Here is a 16,741-nt window from a genome sequence, read left to right on the forward strand (position 1 = left end):
CTCTTCTGCAACAGAAGCAACATCCGTAGTGACAAAAATTGTTTTGTATTTTCCCTTTTTAGCAGCTCGTTATATTAACAGTATTACTAATTCACATTATTTTTCTCTTTTCCACTCTGTATCGTTTTTTCCCATCTGGTCTAAATACTAATAATTGCTACCGGTTAAAAATAAAATGCCGCGAGCAGAAGAAGATCATTATCCTGATATGCGTCAGCATCCTTTTAATAGTGGTTGCATCAACAATTGCCGGATATTTCGGTTTTTAATCATCGATCGATTGCCAGCGAATGTAAACACAAAAAAATATTCAGGAACATACCCCCCCCTCTATATACCAGAAAGAAAATACCGCCATGTTCACAGTCAAGCAAGCCAAAACGGATGCCCGCAAAGACAACGACCGTGGCAAACGCGTGTTCCGAGCGGCAAACCGATTTTTATGAATCGTTTGGTTTCGTTTATCACAATCTTTTCATCACGATCACCATTCTCACACTCAATCGCTCATCACCATCTCATCATTATCATCATCATCATTATCGTCAACATTGTTTCCGGCAACTCGTCATTTGTCACGTGATTTTTCGTTTCGTTCGACTCAACGCTCCACACACGATTCACGCGTAATCACGACATCACATTATGCCCAAGGCAAGCAAGCGTCAAGCAACAACCAGCAAGCAGATTATAGATTGAAAGAAGTGTATCTAAGCTACCAGAACCTGCTACTTAGATGGAAACGAAAAAATTAAGTCTTCGCGCCTATCTTCCGAGCATCACACCACAGCATGCTTGTTTGTGAGTGTGATGCACGCGGGGGGAAGTCTACGACACGCAATCATACACAATTCAGGAGTGCTCGCGAAATTTTGTAACCGCATTATCCTTCCCTAGAAGAAGAGTTAGCAGCAACAGCAAATACAGCATATTATTACTACAACACTACAACGATAACGGGGGCGGTGGTGACAACGGCAGCGGAGAAGAACTAAGATGAACGACGTACTTTTCCACTTATACCAATGTACGTCCCGCGGTGGAAAGTGCAGCTTTTTGTCTGGCTGAAGAGGATGCGGTACGTCATGTCTTTTCGTAAGTATTTTTTTACATATATTTGGTTACTTTTAAAATTAGTACGGTTAGTGTAGCTAAATCAATGAATCGATTTTTGAAACTTTGTTGTTTAAGTTGTCTCTGGGCATTCGGCCACCATGAGCTAGAGTAGTGATTCCCAACCTTATTCCGGTTCGCAACTCTAGCGAAATTTCTGATTTGGGAAACGCTGAACTGGACCATGGTATTTTTGTCGACTGCTTTTAGTATGTTCGCCAAACCCAACAGTGTGAGTTAGCATAAAAAAATGCACAACTAATTGTTTTTGTAGTAGGGGAACTGTGGGTAAGACGAACAGGTTAAGAAGAACATCTAATATAATACAGAGAGCTTATTATTTATAAAACCTAAATACAGTTTACTTCAGCTCAATATATTGTTTTCAAAAGCAGCTATTGAAATATTTAACAAAAACTGTTTTTAATGTGTATTTTGAGTATTAAAAATGGTCCGAAAAAATGAACTTTTTTAGTGCTGCGGGTGAAACGGACAATGTGTGGGGGTAAGATGGACAAGTATTCTAAGTCGCCCCAACTGAGAGTATAATATTATTTTTGGCCATTAACAAATTGAATACGTAAAATATGGTGGTGTAGTGTGCAAAAAATGAAGGGGCAGTCTCCCCCCTACCGCCCAATGGCAGCCAATCGAAAATTGTTTGACAGCGGCAATATGAATAAGCATTCTATAATCTATTTCATGCCTGGCTGCTGCTAATTTGTTTGAAGTCCACATTTGCCGGTTAAATTTTCATTTATATGCATGAGATATTACTAAGAAGCAAAATCAACAATTTTATTATAATATGTTCACTGACCATCTTACACACACTAACAGTTGTCCATTTTACCCCATCATTATACATTTTTTTAGAGCGTTCACAATTTTTCATTTGATAATAAAATTACCTATTATTTCTATGCAGACGTTACTTGAAAAGGTATTAAATCGAAATACTTCATGTTATGGGTAAGATTTTAGAAATAAGCCACTCAAAAAACTTAATTTTGATGGCAAAAAAGTTACATCCAAACGCAGGATGACTTACAATTTTCAGTTTTTCTGTACTTTATCAAAATTTGAATGATGATGGGAACGTTCAGACATCATGATATAGCAAGATGGTTGGATGCCCATCAAAATATTTACGAATTTTAATGCTTAACTGATAGAATCAACCATCTGTTCGTCTTACCCACCCTGTTCGTCTTACCTACAGTTCCCCTAGGTATTCTTTTTGGGTCTCAGAAATTTCGTCAATTTTATATACAACGTGAAAACATTTTATATGAAATGTTATAGGTAGTGAGACAGACATGCGTCCATTTATTTCAGTGGGACAAATTGTCTTCAATTTTTTTAGATTTTTTCTAGTATAAACACCATGTTCTCAATTCATGTTTTAAAAATACATATCGAAATATAACGTTGATGATTTTTCGATTTCGAATTATAACGAAATGATTTTTCTTAATCGTAAATATGAAAAATATGCTCAGAACAGTTTGTTTGATATTTGTTATACCAACATAACCATATTCTGACCATGCATTCACGAGTTCAAACATTTTACGGTTTGTTTTTAGCTAAAAAATCAAACAGATCGTGTGGTAAATTGATCCATGCATTTTAATTTCAATTTCATTTTCATGCCTTGTTTAATTTTTGTATTATTTGAGTATTAATTATTTAAATGTAAAGCAAAAAAATTAAAATAAAATAAAAAATTTGAAAAAAGAGGAAAAAAGAATAACAATAGAGAAACAATGAAAAACAAAACAATAAGAATAAAAAAAAGAACATGAAAAAATAAACGAAAAACAACAAAAAAATGAATGGTGAGGATTTAAATAATAATAAAGGAAATTAGCTTGAAAAATCGGCGGACAGAAAAATAGTTTGTAGGATATGAGTCAAATTTTTTTTATAAAATCAATTGTCTGTGGGCTCTACAATCTGAACAACTCTAAAAATGAGTGTACAAGTTGAGTTAACGCTTCTAGCACGAAACAGAAATGGAAATTCGAGCAATGGAATTTCCGAAAATCGTCCAAAAAAATTTTGCTTCGTTTTTGTCTTTTTTCGTAGATTTTTGCATAGAAAATAAACGTATCGTCATAAATATAAGAGGCTTATGTTTGTCGCCAAAACGAGGGGCGCGATATGTATTATCGTGGTAATAATCGCCCACATTAAGCAAAGAGTCAAACCAATCATACCAGATTACATTCAAGACGAGCAAAAGTAACGTAGTTGCACTTCATAGAGTTACATAGCGTTAGCGTTACATAGCGTACCTCCAATTTGCTCTCAATTAGACGCGAGGCGACGCGCGGAAGTTACAGCTAGTATATTATAAGCAAAAATAGATTCGGTTTACACGTTTAAACTTTAAATAAAAATGCTTAAGCCCAAGTTTTTTTTGCTCGATTAAAAAATTCACTTGGTTTTTTTGCCCTCCCCCTCCTTCTGTGGCCGAACACCGGAAGGACAAAAACTTTATAAAATATTTGTAATGGCCTAACACAAAAAAAAAAAGATTTTCAAAAAGAGAGCGGAAAGAAATCAGCAAATAGGATGTATAGAAAGAAAAGGAAAAGAAAGGAACAACGAACAGAAAAAGAGAAAAAAAAGAGAAAATGACGAAGAACAAAGGAAACAAAATGGAAAAAAAAGAAAAAATAAAGCTCAGAAAGTGAAAAGAAAATTTAAACCGGGAACAGAAGCGGAAAAAAGATTAAAAAAGAAAAAGAAAGAGAAAAAGAGCAAAACAGAAAACAATATGTAATAAAAAATGTCAACATACAGCGACAAAACAAGGAAGATTGTGAAAAACCTGTAAGACTAAGAAAAGAAAAAATAAAGGGAAGATAGAGAGAGAGAGAGCAAGAGAAAGAGGAGAAATAAAGATAATAAAAAGAAAAGAAATGCAGTCAATAGAGTTAATAGAGAAAAGAAGAGGAGAGATAGGATAGAAAAATGAATGTGAAAAATGAGAACAAGAAATCAGCATTAAATAAGGAAGGAAAAAAATAGAGAGAGCAAAGTTTACAATAGAAAAGATAAACATAGAAAAGGAAGAGCTTGAATAATGGAAAAGAATGGAAACTAAAAGGCAACTGAAAGTAGAGAGAATAACGAAAAAGGAGGAAAATAGTGTAAAACATGTAGAGTAAATTAAAAAATAAGGGACAAGAAGGAAAAAGCAAAACAGCTGACAAATTGAAAGAACTCGAATAGAGACCAAGAGAAGAGAAATAGTGAGAATTATTCTCCGCAAGGAGAAGGAAAAGAGATAATAGAAAGAAAGATAGAGAAATGAGCATGAGAAATCAATAATCAATTAAGAAGGGAAACGAAACAGTAAAAATTAATTTAGAAGGACTGAAAATATCGATTAAGCGAGGGTAAGAGTCGAACTCATAGCTCTCAATTCGAGTTTGATTCTCCCCGTCGCTAAGTCGATATTTTTAGTCTAAGATCAAGATTTTCGGTCCATCTTATTTTTGATCACATGACACATTTACTCTTCTCGTAAAGAAAAAAATAAAGTGACTTATTGTCAACTTATAAGAAAAAAAGAGAAAAATCTGAAAAATAAGTAGAGGGAAACAGAGAAAGAAAAATGGTAAAATGGAGAAAGAAAAGGATTTAACCGAAAGAAGAGAAAATAAAAGAACAGAAAAGGGAAAGACTAATAAAAACCTCTAAATAGTACAATAGTGAATCGTAAGGGAAAGTAATTGCTCTGATAACGGCAGAGCAGGGCTTATTCGTTCACTTTGACTCAATGTTGATTCATTTGATATACCGTCTCAGTCGAGCAAAATTTGACAAAGTTAAGTATGAGACATTTGTAGAACCAGTTATTATCTACAATTTTGCTGAACAAAGTTTTACTATATCTTTTGTATTTACCGTGTTACAATGTTAGTACCTTATTAGTGACTAAATGAATGCTCATTTAGTTACTAGTGACATACTAGCATTGTAGCATCATAACACAACAGATACACCAAAACTTTATTCAGCAAAGTTGAAGATGATAACTAGTTCTACAAATGTTCCATATACAACTTTGTCAAATTTTGCTCGGGTGAGACGGTACTGTCAAATGAATCAAAATTGAGTCAAAGTGAACGGACAAGCCCTGCGGCAGAGCAATGCTGCCTTTTGTGCACTAAGTTTGCTAATTTGACAGCACCATCTTAAAATGCTGAATTAAAAAAAAGTATTAGGAGAGAGTAGTCAACAGTGAGACAACAGGAACAGTGAGTCAACGGGAATAGCTACGTCATAAAACATTCAAAATACATGATATTTTCATGCAAAGTCAAGTTTGTGAACCTACATTGCATAATGTAGTTTCAGAAAAATTTGCTGATTATTTAACATATTTTTCAACAAAAATTAGTTTTGGGGGGGTCAAAGTAAATTTTGTTGCAATCAATTTCAAGTGATTTTCAACAACAAAATACATATTAAATTAAAATTAAAATTACTGCATGGCATCACATACTAATAAGAGTAAATGTTTGAATAAAATATGACAATCGAATTGTTTGCTAACTCCGCTAGTTCACTATCTTTCATAAAATATTTCTATTGGCAACGGTGAGACACAGAGTCGTGGGTGATACTGAGACATAGTTTTTGCCATGCAAATTTGTTTGAAATTTTTTTTTGTGTTCAGTTGCAAATCAATCCATAGGAATTGAATGTAAATGAATTCTGATGTGTAAGTTAAAAGTCAGATGACCAGGATTTGTCCTTTGTATGTGCATAAATGTATGTGTGAAAATAATCGGTGTTTTCAATCATACCCATAATAATGTATGCTTTATAGACACAATAAACAACACGACACAATAAACATGTTCTTTATTGCCCAAAAATATGGTTTAAATCGATTTCAAATTGGTGTTTCAGTATTCAATACTCGTTGTCTCACTCTTCGCACCTATTGGTTAACAGTGAGACAAAAATACACCTCCACGTTTGTGGTTGTAACTAATTTAGCTTATAACCAAAACGAGAAACTTTTTTTCAGGTAACTAGAAGGATACGCCGTTCAAATAGATTGAAGAGCGCGTTGGTAGCTATCATAAAAAAAAATTAAAATTTTTGGAAAAAAAGTGTCTCACTGTAGACGTCTGTCCCCTATATAGGTAATGTTTATAGAGCTAAAGCTAATTATTATCTTTATCTTTTAGTTGGTGAACAGAATATCGCTTCATCCTATGTATTTACGGCGCACTCGATTTACACCCGGGGAATAGTGTAGAGGCAAGAGGGAAATAATGTAGAGAGCAGAGTGAAAATGTAGCGAAAAAAGAGGGGAGGATGTAGTGGGATATAAAGAGAGGTAAAATGAAGAAAAGAGGGGGAAATGTAGAAAGAAAAAGGCAGAAAACATATAGAGAAGAGAGAAAAAACGTTGACGAGGGAAGAAATGTAAACTGAAGAGAGGAAAATGTAGATAAAAAATAAAAAAAAAGTACAGTGAAGAGGGGTGGAAATTAGAGAGAAGGAGAAGAGAAGAGAGGGAAAAATATACAGCGAAGAGGGGTGTAGAAAGAAGAAGGGGATAATCTAGTGGGATGAGGGAAAAATGGAAAAGAGAAAAGGTAAGATAACATGAACAGAAGAGGACGTGTGATGTAGACAGAATTGGGGACAAATGCAGAGAAACAAGGAGCAAATGTAGTGAGAAAAGACAAAAATGTAGAGCGAAGAGGGGGAAAATGTAGAGCAAAGAGGGGGGAAATGTAGAACATAGTGGGAGGAATATGTAGAGAGAAGAACGGGGTAGAGTAGAGAGAAGAGAGGACAATGTACAGGGAAGTGGGGAAAATATAGAGAGTGGAGGGGAGAAAATCAGGGAGGCAACTACCTGGAAAAACCTGGAATTGTCAGGAAATTTGAAAAGACCTGTAAAAAACCTGGAATAATCAGAGAATTTTCAACAAAATCAAAGAATTTTTCAAACAACCGCAATGATCGGTTCATTGAGTAGTCAAGCACACTTCGAAATAGATAAAGAAGTACGGCACACAAGCGATAGATTAGGTTATCGATACTTGGCTCAGTGATTTGCAAAGAGCCTTATTCTGCGAGGCAAGTGACGTGGTTAGGCAAATTTTGTTTTGCACTCACTGCCCAAGCAACAATTTGGGTTTTATTACTCTTATGATGGCATTTAAGACCAAAATTAGTCTTGAAGACCAGCATAAGAGTACAATAAAACTTACATTGTTGCTTGGGTGGTGTTTCGGTTAGCGTTAATCAAGTCGAATCAAATGACGTTGGAGTTTCAAAACGGATCTTTTGCGGCATGTAACTCAATTCGCAAAACTTCGAAGTGAATGCCAGTGGCAGCGCAGAGAAATTTGGTTTTCTAGAAAAATGTTGGAGAAATTCCACTGACTCCCGGCAGTGCATAAACTTGCCATACTGTTGAATGTTACAAGTTGTAACCGAAATACGGGTGTAGCGACCTTCCACGTTACGAATTTTTGGATCTAGCTTGGATCCGAAAGAGTAAATCCCGATCAATCCATGTAAAGTAAAATAAGATTAAATTGCTTTTTCTACATGGCTTATGGCTCGGAGAACGAAAATCAAACATATAAACATTTCCGCGTGGCTTGCAGAAAAAGCACCACGGCTGGTTTTGGAGTTAGCTATAATGGGCACTAAGAGTTTGGTGCTGCGAGCAGATGAGATTGCGATCGACGCTCTCCGCCTAGCCAACATTTTTTTAAATCAATATTTCACCCTCCGCTTGCGCATGAGTTTGCGAATAAACTTGCGCGGGAAAAAGAACGGATAAAAAATAGGAGAAAGTGATTGAAGAACTTGCCTAGGGAAATATACTAGGCGGGGAAATTTTTCTCATTACCTCGTAGATTGATAAATAATTCAAGTATGAATGAGCGAAACACATTTTCAGTAAAAATTATATCGTAATATGAAACCTAGAATTTTATTAAACACCGAGAAAAATCTGGAAAAATCAGGGAATTTTGTTTTTCGTATCCAGTTGCCACCCTGTGGATAGAGAAGAAGAAAAAAAGTATAAGGAAAAAATGATGAGTGGAAAATGTATAGGGAAGAGAGTACGGAAATGTGACAGAGCGAGGGAAAGAGAGATAGAAAAGGGTAGAGATAGAGTCTGGAGAATGTAGAAGAGAGAAAAACAAAATGTAGTGAGAAAGGTCAAAATGTAAGAAGAAAAGAGAAGTGATAGAGAGATAAAAAGGTTGCGATAAAGAGTAGAGAGAAGTTAAGTGAAAAAAAGTACTCTTTATAAGGGCGGGGGAAAAAGTTTGAATCTTAGTGAAGATAGGGGGAAAAATGTACAGAGAAGAGGGGAGAAATGTAGAGTGAAGAGAGGGAAAAATGTAGCGAGAAGGGGAAGGAAATGTGGAGTGAACGGAGGTAGAGGAAGGAGAGAGAAAAAGTAGAGGAAAGAGAGCAAACGCGGGAGAATGTAGAAGAGCGAGGAAAATGTAGAGAAAAGAGAAAGCAAACTGTAGGGAAGAGAAGAGAAGAGAAGGGAATAAAAATATAAGGAATATAGAGAAAAATGTACATGAAAAAGAAGAAAATATAGTGTCAAGAGGGGGAGGAATGTAGAGATAAGAGAGAGAAAAACGTACAGAGAAGAAGATAGAAATATCGAAAGAAGAGTGGCAAAATGTAGAAAGAAGAGGGGGAAAATCTAGAAACAATAAGAGAGAAAGTGTAGAGAAGACGGAGAAAAACGTATAAAAAAATGTAAACGAGAAAATGTAGCGTAAAGACGTAGAAAATGTGGAGAGAATATGAGTATGGAGAGAGGAAGAAGAAAATTGAGAGAAGAGAAGGAGAAAATACCGAGACAGAAAAGAAAAAAATATTGAGAGAAGAGGGAGGAAAATGTAGAGCCAAAAATGGGGAATATAAGAGAGAATAGGCGGAAATGTATAGGGAGCAGGGGTGTATGGATAAGATGGACGAAATTCAGAAAGAAAAGTGGAGTAATGCAAAGGGAAGGGAGAATGATGATGAAAGAAAAGCGAGAAAATGTAGAGATAAGAGAGGAAAAATGAAGAGAAGAGGGGAAAATGTAAAATGAAGTGTGGGAAAGTCTGGGTAGAAGAGGGATGATCTTCCGTTTATCACGATGATGCAAACGTACTTTACCACATCAGCTTTGCATGAATCGGTTGCTGGTATCACTATCTATTAGAGTCAGCAGGATCGTTACTCTAGCCCCGTAATTGTCCTGTAGCACTAGCTGGCTGTGAAGACCTTAATCCCAAGGCTTTTGATTGAAATAAATAAAAAATGATCGGATTAAAGGACATGCGACATCCGACTTCACTTATGAAAACTTTTGTCAGCGAATCCTATGATGGCATTTCATAGATTTTTTTTCATGTAATTTACCCTTAAGTTCATTAAGCTGAACTCATCTTATTTTAAATTAAAAATAAATCTCATGTCAAAATTTTGATATTTTCAGCAACTGTCCATCACATTTGTCGACTTGTTTGTTTGAACGACTCAGAGCAGCAGGGAAAAGATGAGCGGGATGAGATCGACAGTTGAAAGACATAATCAACCACAACAGTATATAATATAGAATAGAAGAACGGCCAATAACAGCCGGTGTGTGGATCACCACCAACTTCGAAACCATCAGCCAGAAGCCAGAATTCATTCGGAAGTAAAATTGTGGGCAAAAAGTGTACGCGCAGCAGTGGAAAGTGTAGATTCCCGGTTAATTACGCTTGTTGATTATTCATTAAGTTTATCCTAGATTAGATAGTTGGAACCCCCCATAAACGCGCGGGTTCAGCAATGTTATGATAGGTTCGATCGTTTCGTTCGTTGATTCTAGTCAAATTGCTAGTGATTACGTATTGATATGGCACTCATACATAGAAAGACATACACATATACAAGCCTAGGTTCACTTTGTGTAAATATACTCTCAGCCAACAATTTCACTATTTAAGAATAAAACAAATAGCTTTTGTTAACATTAAAAGAAAACCTTTCGGGCAAAGCCAGAAACGGGCATGTAAAGTGCAGTGTGTGCAACCAAACGAATGCCGCTAAGAAACTAATGTTTGTATAGGAAAGCTGTAGCTATATGAATTCAAAAGCGCTCTATTTAACCAATGCATAAACAAAAGCGTGCCAGTTTTTTGCTTGCAAAGTCGAACTCATTCTAGGCTACAAGTTTGGTTAGAAAATCCTAGCAATAAACTTACAAGGAAAGGGTTGTTTCTTTTTTGTGTTCCACCATTAATCAGTCAGATAAGAGAAAAAACAACTAGGACTTGAATCTTGGAGGCTTAAACTAAAACAAAAAAAAAATACACAGTCACACAAAGACGTGCGTGCGTGCGTGTGTGCGCACGCATTACGCACAAGTCGATGCGAAAACATCCTTTCTATCTTTCTACACCTGGAACAGTGTATAACGAAGGCAACAGCAGCAAAAAATAGCAGCAGCAACAGCAGCAGCAGCAGCAGTGGACAAATAGTGACAAGAACACTAAGAGAAAAAAAATAAAAATGTTCAAGAAAATGTGTGATAATATTTAAAAAAAATCTCTAACATTACTTCGAGGGAAAATGAAAATATACAAAAGCCTATAGATATATTACTACTATTATTCGTAAAAAAAATCTTAACAGAGTGTCGTATTTATATCTCCTACATACGAAAACAAAAAAATAGGGAAGAACAGTGAAGCGAGTAACAAATCGAGTGACATCAATCATAAAAATTCGAAGCAGAGCAAAAAACTGTGTAATCTGTTTGCGCAACAGAGATTCTCTCGACACTCTCTCCCTCTCCCGCGATCGATCTCTATTGGAATAGGGTAGGGTACTATATTTAACACACTAACAAACACATACACGTCGGAACACAAGAACACGACGTGCTTCCGTGGGTGGTGGAACGACAACAACGACGATGACGACGACGGTGCTGCCAACATTTGCCACATTTGCTCAAGCTCCCTTGATGGCGACCACACTTGTCACGGTGGGTGCGTTACTTTTGCTAAGTACTAGAGGTTCAGTATTAAGTGACGTCCATCTGTAATTATCAGAAGACTGCGTAAGTAGTCCTCTGTCAAACACGAATTTAAAGTGGTTCTCTGATTTTGAACAGATAACAGCACCAGCGACATCCCAAGTAACAATTTCAGTTTTATTGTGCTCTTGCGATGGTTTTATGGTCAACTTATAAGTTATAGAAACCGTTATAAGAGTGCAATAAAACGCGCATTGTTGCTAAGGATTTGGTTTTATATTCGATGAAGAGTCAACTAACTACGAGTATTGGAAATTTATCTTCTTGAAGCATCCCATCTGGCAGCACTGGCTGGGAATAAACGCACACATTCATGTCCATGCGAATCATCCACCCACTCACTGAGGCGCTCACTGTAAATCACGCTAATAACCCACTGACTTGACGAGAACTTACACGGAAACATGAATCGTACTATACTGCCCAGACATTAAACTTACGAAAGTGAGATATAAGAATTTTACAATTCACGATAAGATTCTTCATTAGTAGGAAAACAATGAGAAAAAAAACAAAGCAAAAAGTACACGACAACTCAAAAGTTGAAGTCACGTTTAATTTTTGCTAGTTTATGTACCATAAGCGTTACATCTATTTTTAAATTGTCGCATTTCTCTTGTTAGTAATTGTAAGAGAGCATACCCAAAGCAACGGCAAAACTGTTGAGTCAATTGTTTTTAGAATGATTAGTTTTTCTACTAGCGGGGAAGTAAAACTTAGTGCAGGACCAGTTCCGTTTGCATTCATGTATGTACGTGTAAATTGGTTTCGAAAAGCTTCGTTGAATGCGTGGATACTAGCGAAAAAAAATCAACACAGAAACGAACAACCAAACAAGTGTAATTGGAAATATAAGTGAATTAACTGATAAATAAAAAATTAGTTAAAACTGTACTGTATTTAAACGACCGCAAAAAAAAAACAATGGCAAACCAGCATAGTGTAATCAAAACTTTTTAACGTATTATCACTTTAAGTATCACATCTTTTGCATTATTCATTGATTAATTGATTGATTGATTGAGCTAGAAGTGAAAAATGTTATCATCATGCAAACATAAGTGACATCTCTATATGTAGCGTTCCAAAACAGTAATAGTTGATCGGAAAAATCACAGAAACAGCTAGCCTATTAATTTGGAAATTTACTTCGACAGAAGAAAAAGAATTAAAAAGAGCGAAACAATTGAAGAAAAAAACAGTTTTAGCCGCAAACTAACTAGAACGTTAGAAATTTCATCTAGATCATCGCGATATACATAGAAAAAAAAAAACATTTGAGAAAGTGAATATTTGAAATTCAAACTTCTTCCTTTCGTGGACAGCGAAAAAAATACAGTACATTGCGAATAAGGTAAAAAGAAATCTTAGGAAAGAATTACACACAAACACATACACACGCAAACAAAAATATCACAACATCTAGGAAAAAGACAAATACCAAATAAAGACGAAGGCGCTCTGTTGTACAGTACATATTTTTTCTCTATATTTCTCTATATCAGTTAATAAGCGGTAAGAAATAATATAAGAACAAATATATTTAACTTAAAAAGCTATTTGAAACGCGATGAGAATGTGCGGGCAACAACAACAACATCAACAACAACAAAAAATAAAAAAAAAACAGAAGGAAGCCTGTAGATTTTGGGAGCAAAGGCTGCGCGTGAAATCAAAGTAAGCTGTGAACGAGGTGTTTGAAAAAAAAAACAACAAAAAAAAACAAACGCCGTTCTTCGTTGACGACCAAACCTAAACAAAACAAAACACAAGCAATGAACTCGGACTTGCTTTACTTACACGTATGTAAACAAACAAACAAAAAATCTCTCGAATAAGAAAATCGTCTTTTCGTCTGCTTCTACGTTACGTTTGACATTTCGAAACGCTTGGCAGCTGTGCTTCCAGAACCGACGGCGTCCGCGGGCATGCGAAAGGACCGTAAAAGCAGCAAAAATATATAATAAGCGCAGCAGCAGCAGCAGCAGCATCATTATGAGATATATATAAAACAAAACAAACAAACAAAAGATCGACACGTGTTAATTTTAATTTTTCCTCCTAACCCTTTCTCTTGTATTAGATAAGGCATTTATTTTTTCTTGAAATCTTGATGTTAATAACAAAAAGAATATTATAAATCGAAAGCAAAGCATCGTCGCTATTGGCAGGAAACGGGAAAGCGTTTGACAAAAGCATAAAGAAATAAACAAAATGTTTAGAGAAGGATCGTGTATATTGTTACATTTAATCGTAAGTCCATTTTGAAGTTACTGACAAGTTAATGAAGAATCTCTCTCAAAATAGTGTTGAAGAAAACCGTAGGCAAATCATTCATTTCTCTTTACACAGTGGGGAAAAAAATACAGCCGATAACCAGAATCTATCCTTCCCCCAGTTGACAACTGAAACCGCATACACATATGTATTGGAACAACACAAAACAAACACACATACACGAAGAGAAAAATCAAACTCACACAGGTCACACAAATATCACAGCATGTGCAGAGAAACCGAAAGATATACACAAACACTTGTACACTGACACACCCATACAGCAACAACAACAACAACAACAAGAGATGATGTATTAACAATAACCTATAACAGTGGAAACAAAATAGTGACTAACAAAGAAATCAAGATGAAAAAAATGGACAAATGAACATTGGTTTTCATGTTATTTAATAAAGAAAAAACAAGTTAATAAGATTAAAGAGAAATCAAGTGATGGCTTTCAAAATTATATAAAAAAGAAAAGTAAAAAAATAAAGTTATTAATAGCTAACAATTTTTCGCCTTTTGCATTAAAACACACAAACACAAGGAGAAAGTGACACGCTAGCCAACCAGCAGTGATTAGGAAGCATACAATACTTAACTCTTCTCTCTGTTTCTCTGAAGGTTAAAGGCGGAACGAAATAAAACTAAAAATAAAAACAAAAGGAAAACGGAAAGACTTTGGCAACTATACTGTGCACACACGTAGGAAACCACAAAAACACACACATACAGAGAATCACAGTTTTTACTCTTCCTGGTAGAAAAAATTTCCGTGTCCAAGGCAACATACACACACCAAATAGCTCGCCTACTTCGAGTGACCCCACCAGCCCTTGGAACAAACTTCTTTTCCCTTCCTGTTCGTCTTAGGCTCAACCATCCAGGAAACTTCATTCCTTTTTCCCCCCGAAAGGAACACACTCTTCATAAGAGAATATATAACAGAAGTAAAAGAAAAATGCAAAAAAAAAATTGAAGCAGAACAACATCATCAACAAAAAGACAAAGTGAGAGCAACCGTGTGTAAACTTGTCAATTTTCGCAAAAAATAACATCTACTTAAAACCAAAACCAATACCAATTAGAAACTGCTACCATAATCAATAACAGCAGCAACAACAACAAGAACAGCTGTAACATTGAAGAAACTTTCCTCTTGGTTCGGGATAAAGTTTCTCGCAGAGACAGAAACAAAAGAAAACACAATTATTAAACATCAACAGCATTACAGCAGTATCTACAGATTGAAATCAAACGAAAATGAAAAACAAACAAACAACAACAAAAAAAACTCTCTTCGGCATATATGATAATAGCAATAGAACGAGCTGAGTTTCAGAAATTCCATGAAAATAAATGAAATGGATCGAAAATTTAATCGAAAGTCAAAACAAAACAACCCAAAAAAAATAAAGAAGTCACATTCAACACACACTCTGACATTCGAGCAAAAACAAAATGAAAAAAAAACGAAGCCGGACATACCATTCACATCCCCACACAGACACACAGACACAAAAAATGGAAAACCCAAAAAACGAGGAGATGAAAAGTAATCAGCTGTAATCTACTTCAAGTAAAAGAGAAGAAGAAAAAAAAACCAAAAATAAAAATAATGAAAAAGAACAACAAAAATGCTATTATAGTATGTAATAAAATTCCACACACACAGAACCACAGAGAAAAACAAAATCGTTGCAATAAAGATGAAAATATTAACGATGAAATGTGGGCTGTGTTTCGCTTGCGCCAGTCGGTAATCTCACCTTCCAGTTTGTTTTACGAGAAAGTAAAGTATGTAACCTAAGTTATTCTTTTCCGTTGATTAATGTTATTTTCTTTTACAGATTTTTGCTGTTCTATTTTTAAGGTTATGTTTGAACACAAAAGTTGTTCACAAAATTGCCTGATCTGCACACTCTGAAGGGATGAGATCGCAGCAAACCATGACCTGACTGACCACACCAGTTGGAGATATTTTTTGCGTTAAAATGACGTGTTGAAGAGTGCTCAAGTTTCTAATGATTTGTGATTGGTGTGGGGTTTTCTTTTGGTTGCCCAATACAGATTCGGAGGGACTCTCTACGGATTGATAATTCACCTTGTTCGAATCGGTGCGTGGTGAGGTTCTGACAGACGAATTGTGTAGGTCGCAGTGTGTCGGAAGCGCCTTACTGGAAAGGGGAACATCAACGAAAAGTCAAGATAGAAATAATCCCATTTTGAGGTTATGAGTTTTATGGTTTATCGGTACAAAACAAAAAAAAAGTCCACGTCCATGCAGTATAAAAAGATCCAGAGTAGCAATCTCACGACAGCAAATTCAGCGAATGTTGGTAAGTTCATTTCCAAATTTATTTGTTCGTTTTATACAATCAACCAAAAAAATATTCGGACAGCAGCACATAAATTTTTCTTTAGGTAATTTGGCGCAGTATTTTTGCAAAGAATGGTAACACATATTTTTTAAAACAATGTTATCGGTTCTTACGTTGGCATAAAAAAAGTATTTGTAGTGAAATCATATTTAGATGCACAACAAAAATTAGGGGTAAAGCTTTCCGTTTTGAAGATAGAGTACATATAGTTTGAATTGCCTTAAAATGCAGCCAAAAAATTATTCGGACAGTTAACTATTAGTTGAAATAAATGTCCTTTCTCGCTCAACTACTGCCTTGTAGGACCATTTACCTGTTATCCCTCTATGAATTGCTGACTATTTTTTACAAGAGCTCGGTTTTAGTCATTTTGATAAGAAATCGAATAATTTTCCATTATAGAAATGAAATTATCTAAAAAGATGTTCAAAAGGGTTCAAATATAGACTGAATACTGATGTTTTGATAGCGCTAGGGCAATTGTATTGCGCCTACCGCTTACAATTATCGACAGTATACTTAAATTCATCATCCCGGTACAATATGTATTTACCACACAATTACAAACTTTAATTTCGCTTAAATTTGTTCAGATAATTGAGTTTACACTTAGTTCTATCCAAAAATATATATAGCTACCTCGGAGCTTTCCATGCACCCCAATAAGGTATGACACCGATAACCATTATGCAGGACTAACTACCAGAGAAGCGCTACAAGACGAAAATCACTCGTCAGCAAGTAAACAGCAGATGCACATTCAAGTTCAGAGCAATAAAAGCGGCAGGTATCGGTATTATCCGATATTTTTTAAATGATAAAGAGCGGGACAGTGTCTAGTCGGGAGTCCTATGATTGTGCT

At 35.5% G+C, this 16,741-nt stretch overlaps 1 protein-coding gene across 1 annotated transcript in view; it reads left to right on the forward strand.

The window, feature by feature from the left end:
- Positions 1–15,258, forward strand: part of LOC128733574 (syntaxin-1A) — a 145,914-nt gene extending 130,656 nt beyond the window's left edge. Inside the window, exons 9-10 of the transcript XR_008411938.1 lie at positions 189–1,095; positions 9,626–15,258. The gene's annotated coding sequence lies outside the window, so the exon portion shown is untranslated. The remainder of the gene's footprint in view (positions 1–188; positions 1,096–9,625) is intronic.
- Positions 15,259–16,741: the final 1,483 nt, after the last annotated feature.

Source organism: Sabethes cyaneus, chromosome 2 (genome assembly GCF_943734655.1).
Source record: "Sabethes cyaneus chromosome 2, idSabCyanKW18_F2, whole genome shotgun sequence".
Lineage (NCBI taxonomy): Eukaryota > Metazoa > Arthropoda > Insecta > Diptera > Culicidae > Sabethes > Sabethes cyaneus.